Below are 6,473 nucleotides of genomic sequence, written 5' to 3'. Positions count from 1 at the left end.
GCTAGACGGAACACAGTGGGGTTTTGGTCGGTAAGAATCCGACATAACCCACGGCTCCATCTCCGGGGGCCGTGGGTATCTATGCAAGATTTCCCCACTATAAAAAAAAATAAATAAATAAAAAAAAAAAAAAGGTTAACCTCAAGGGTAATAGAAAAAAAAATATTAAAGCTAAATAATAAAAAATAAAAAAATATTTTATTTATGATAAAAAAAAAACTTGTCTTTAATTAAGAGTAGTAAAACTAATATTAATTTATATTGCATTCAAAGGTATTTTATCAGGGACCAATACTTTAAATGCGAAAGTAACTGCTATCCTTCGTCTGTCTTTCTGTTTGTCTCTTCTTAGCACCTGTACAACAGTATCGATTTAGGTGAAATTCGTCACAAAGTTTGAAACCCGCGAAAGGACATAGGATCCCCAAAACCCCACGGAACCGTGATTTTGCGGGGAAAACCCCGGATAGTTCATGGATAGTACCTCTTCCCTTTGACTACACGGGCGAAACCGCGGACTAAAAGCCAGCTTATAATAAAATTGTATCATGTGTTCCTACATTGAATTGTAAGAAAAATAAAAATTACATAATTAATAAGTTTCATTACGGTCATTTTATTAAACACAAAAACTTTTTTATTATATGTAAGACGCGAGGTTCTATCTATCTGAATTAATAGAGTGAACAAAACGAATGGTTATTATTGTACGAACAATCAACTTTGAAAGAAACAATTTTAAAAGGAATATCATTTATAAATCAAAGAAGAATGAATGCAAATACAATGAAAACTGTGCGTAAGGTACTCCTATATTCATTCATCCATCTATTCATCGATAGCTTTATTGTTTACTAGCTGTGCCCCGCGGTTCCACCCGAGTAAGTCCGTATCCCGTAGGAATATCGGGATAAAAAGTTGCCTATATGTTATTCCAGTTGTCCAGCTGGCTACGTACAAAATTTCATTGCAATCGATTCAGTAGTTTTTGCGTGAAAGAGCAACAACAGCTATTGAACCCGTCTACAACATGTATGTATAATACCTTATCAAAGGTTCTTCCCCTACATACATCCTAATGATATTATAAACGCGAAAGTTTGTAAGTATGGATGCATGGATATATGGATGTTTGTTACTCTTTCACACGAAAACAGATTGTTGTACTCTATAAAGTTTGGTACAGAGACAGATTTTAGCCTGGATTAGCACATAGACCACTCCTAACTGGGTACTAAGCGGCTTCGCCGCGGATTTTAGCTACTAATGTATATAAATTTAAATGGAAAAGCCTTATTGGTGTAATTTTAAAACAAATCAAAAAATACTATCGCTTACAATCTGTACGCTAAGAAATTTCCAGTTACTATTATAACTATTATATTATCCGCCCATTGACAGTTCAGAAACATGTTTCAGTGCTCAATCAAAGAAGGCAAACGTTAAACCTTTACGGAGTACCTGCGAGCTTTCAGATTTCAGTTATTCCCGATATACCATTGGAGACGGACGTACGTCCCCTGACAGTAACTTCGATACGAGAGTAACGGCTACGCGAATATTTCTGAGATTTAATTACAATAAAATGTGTTAATTCAAACATTTAGCTAGCAGTGTGTAAATTCTCAGAATGTTTTATGTATTAGTGACGGTTCTTTTTATAGCAAGTAAGTATTTTTAAGATGATCATTAAAAACGTTCATTGTTACTGCGATGCGTATCATGCAAATTAGGCTATTTCAAATACAATATCTTTAATAGATCAGTTTAATTTGGCTAGACTTATCATGTAAGTTTATTAAAAAAAGTCCTTGTTAAAACAACCCGAAAAAATTTTAATTTTCTAATTTAATTCTACTTTCGGGGAATAAAAAGTACCTAATTAAAACCATCAGTTTGAAACGTCCATACAAAACATTTTTCCGTGATATTGTGTTGAATTTTAGATGAGAATTTTAAATTCATAGCTACAATTACGAAACGTACAATTCACCAATTTTAGAACATTGTTTTAAATATGAATCAATATCAGTTATTGACGCACTCGTTGAGAATACAGTTATTTATTTTCAACCGACTTATAAAATAGGAGTAGGTGCTCATGATAATTTTTTTGGGTCTTTTCAGAGTTTTATAAAGGATTTGAAGATTCTTTTTTATATAAATAAGATACAAACCTGCCGTGTATGCCCATTAAAATTTGGTCTATTGCTGACAATTTTATGGTTTAGGTATTTATTAAAAATAATTATTGCTAGACAACAGTGGACGTCATAAAATGAACAAACGTACTATTAAATCAATATTTTCGTCACAAAATAAATCATCATGTCACACACAGCTATTAAATGAATCCTTTATTAAAATAGATAACATTTGATGAAGTAAACCCATCAAGAGATTTAATTTCAATTAGGCTATTGTATATTTTTTCGTCTTAGATAACAATTCCCATGTATCTACGGAAATTGTAAACTGGGAACTCCTAAAGCTCCGGGCGATGAGCTTTTTTTCCTGTTATTGTACCAGAGAGTTCCAATTTTTAATGCGATTATGATTAAATTATCGTTGCGGTAAAAATATTTTGACTGGCATTTTTTATTTATTTATTTTTTTATATTTTAATTATTTTTTATTAACTAAAAGTAAATTGTGGAGGCAAATGAAGCGTTGGTGATTACCCACTAACGCTGGTATATAATCTTTTTGGAATTTATAACTAATAGGTATAATTAAAGTTTCTGAAACACGAAATTTTAATAAGGATGAAATATAATATTACCTCCCCGAAAATCATATAAACCATCAACCATCGAAATAACAACCGCTTCAAAATCTGAAGTGAGGACGTTGAATACCTTGATTTATCTAGCGTGCTGGCTTGGTACACGTGATACGTTTTCGTACGTACGTACGTTGTAAGAACCTTCATTGTGTCTTAATAAAAACGTAGAAAAGTTCTAGCTGTTTTGGAGTTTTTCGCTTAGCAACACCTTTTGCGATTCATTTTTATTAAGAAGGTATATACCAGCATTCAGTTTATATCATGCATTATAAATCTACTAACAAATTATTACAGATATTTAATACATACCTTAATAACTGTCACAAAATAAATGTCTTCTTAATTCCTCTTTTTAATTTAATATACCTCCATGTATAATAGATGTTATAACCATTCCTTAACTTCCTCAAATGTGACTACACTATTGTTTTGAATATATGAATCCTAACCTTTAACTGAATTTTTTTGACATAAGAAAAAAAAATACTGAATAAATAATCGTAAAATGTGTTAAATTAATTCGTATAAAATTCGGTTAAGTGCGTCTTGGAATCGCGACATTAAAACTTCCCCGCTAAAAATTGGTCACCCATCCAATTTATGACCGTGCCGATCCTTGTTTAATCTCGATTCTTTATTGTTTGCTTTTAAAGCAACATCATAAATACTGACACCGCTATGACATATCGGAAAATTTCAACTGTATTACTGCCATGGTTTATGAGAATATATACAACCTGGTGTATGAACGTACAGACAGATATACAGGACAGCGATATCGAACTATTAAGCATCCAGTTTAACAGTGTATAGTTTTGGTTTTTACCCATTTAAAAAGGATGAGAAACTGTCAGCAAATTCAATTTATTGCTTCTGCAAGACGTATAAACCTAAGATAGAATTCATTGTACGATTCGAACAGCTTTCGCACGATTAACTTGTCTACATTGAAACGTTATGTGAAGGAACTTTTCAATTTCAATATTTTATCGGCGCGTAAAGTCTTTGATAACTGTTTCAGTTCGTTATTTTAATTGAATCATTTTTATAGATTGTGGGCGCCAAGTAACTGAGTGTTGGTATACAAATATCATGTTTGGGTGTTTACGTTCTTTAAACATAATATCTTATAAATACAGGGGTAATTGCTGAAGCAATTTGAAATTTATGCTTAAAAATTATTAATTAAAATACAGCAATTAATTATTCTCTAATGATATTTTGAGATCATAAATTACATTACTCAGTAATGAACTGGATAAAGACGTAATTAAACTATATTATTATGATGGATATAATCTGGGGATCTTCAAAAGTAGAGTGAACAGGTACCTTCTAGGGAAGCGCGCTCCATCTTAGGCTATATCTACGCTTACCACCAGGCGAGATGGTAGTCAAGCGCTTCCCTATCACACAATTAAAAAAAAAACTACTTAATATGTATTAAAACATAATTATTGTGAAAAAAAATATTATGAAGAGGCGGGGCAAATGTACTTGTGAGTCGGCCAGTAGCGACCACCCATGAGCCTTTACATGAGTCCTTATGATAGTGTTGTCACCAATTTTTTTTTTTTTTTAATCATCAAAACCATGAAAATAAAGTCTTAAATATATACAATAATTAACGCAATGAAACAATGGTTTAACACTTCATAATCTTAAAATTAAAACACTGACAATCAAACCATGCGAAGAAAGTTATTTCTTAATAAATAAAATGCTCTTTAATGGCAAATTTCACACGACTACCAGGTAGATATAATAAATTTTCCTATACTAACGTTTTCCATACGGGCTTAAAAGAAGATAATAATCGAGCACACATACTGGCTTGCAAGATTATCTCTCCACGAAAATTTTATTGAGCTTGCTATTAGTCACGTGGAAAAAATTTCTAACTTTTGCTGTGGAAAACCATAGAATTTAGTTCAACATTAGTAAATTTGTAGTGGAAAAAAGTCTCATGAAAACGTGTTCCCCACTGGTATATGACCACTATGAATTTAAGACTTCAATGATTTTTTAAAGATTTCCTCAGAATAATTTAGCTCTGAAGTAAGGAGACTTAATATTAGAATTACATTCTGGATGTTTCATTCATTTCTTATTCCGTTTATTTATAATCAATATGATTTTAAAAGTCTCTGTTTTAAACCAGTTCACGAGCAAGAAATATTAATATTACACAGCACAACACGTGTAACTTGACTCTTTATAATATTATGAAACAATAATTGCGCATTGTTATCAAGCAATTAATAATTTTTGGATCAATAAGCAGTGTTTATAATAATGGTTCTGAATAATACACTAATTCATATCATTTCACATAATTCTCACAAACAATATTCGTATGAATATATAATTATATAATTTGAATAAAATTTGCATGTTTCATATTGTCACTTCCCACAATATAATTTGTATTCGCAATCATAATTTTTCAGTTTTTTTAAACCCTCAGTTTTACAAAATAAACACATACATAAAAAATACAATAATATAACATAGAATATATACCAAATTAACAGAAAATACATTCATAATGTAATCAATTGTAAGAAGTTACAACTATTATATGACTAAGTTCATCACCCGCATCAGAGAACTTACATAAAATAAAACGTAATCGTAAAAAAAATAGGTAGGTAATACACCTACATTCCGACAGGTATTTTCACGTAGCAGAGAGCAACATTATTAACCATCTGAAGACAGAATGTCTTGACTGAAACATTCCACGTAGGAACATGTAATTACATAACACTTAAGGGAAGTACCGTGTCCCATAGTGGGGTATGGGACATACGATATACTTCCGTTTCGCGTCCATGTCCTTCCATGCCAGACCATTTTTCCTTGTCCCCACCGGGAATATAACCCAGGATCCTTAGGTTCTACGCTCACGCGTTAATAAGGCTTAAATATGTATTTTTTAAATTTTTTAAGGTGTTTGCTACAAATTTAAATAATAACATTATTATTAAATTATAACTATGATCTAAAAGGCATCATATTACCATGTTGGCTTCTAATTTGCCAGTAAAAAATAAATTATTTATTAGGCGGTGGAGGAGCTCAAATAAGTGAAGACAGTTGCGATGCGAGTGAACAGCTCAAGATATGTGTAGAAACGACCCCAAAGACACCGGTGGGACTTCCTAGAACAAGGAAAGAGTTGGATGCGCATTGCTTGTAAGTAACATGTATTTTTCTGTTTGGTTGTTTCATGTGATTGTATATTAAACTAGCTATGCCCCGCGGTTACGTCGTACCTGAAGTTATATAGCCAACAGCCGACCTGGTAGTTCCTGGGATTAGCGCATTCAATTTTTGATTGTAATCATAACAAAAGAGAAATAAAGCTTTGCTTAACCTTCTCTCTTAAGACTAAGTATTCTAAAAACTTAGACAACGTGTAAAATATGACGTAGAATTTTGTTAATTAAATCTTATTAGGAAAATGTAATATTGGTAAAAAAATACCTACTATCTAGATACTATAACCAGTACATTGTTTATTTATTATCCATGCTTGATTTCATAGAAAAACCCCAATCTAATATGGGTCTCGAATTGAATTAAGCCATGTTTCGTATACCTGTTTAATTGGCGGAATAATATTATATTTGTGTAAGGGGCCATCCATAAATTACGTCACGCGAATTTTAGAACTTTTCGACCC

Source organism: Zerene cesonia, chromosome 18 (assembly GCF_012273895.1).
Source record: "Zerene cesonia ecotype Mississippi chromosome 18, Zerene_cesonia_1.1, whole genome shotgun sequence".
NCBI lineage: Eukaryota > Metazoa > Arthropoda > Insecta > Lepidoptera > Pieridae > Zerene > Zerene cesonia.
Note: the sequence above shows the minus strand (reverse complement) of the source record.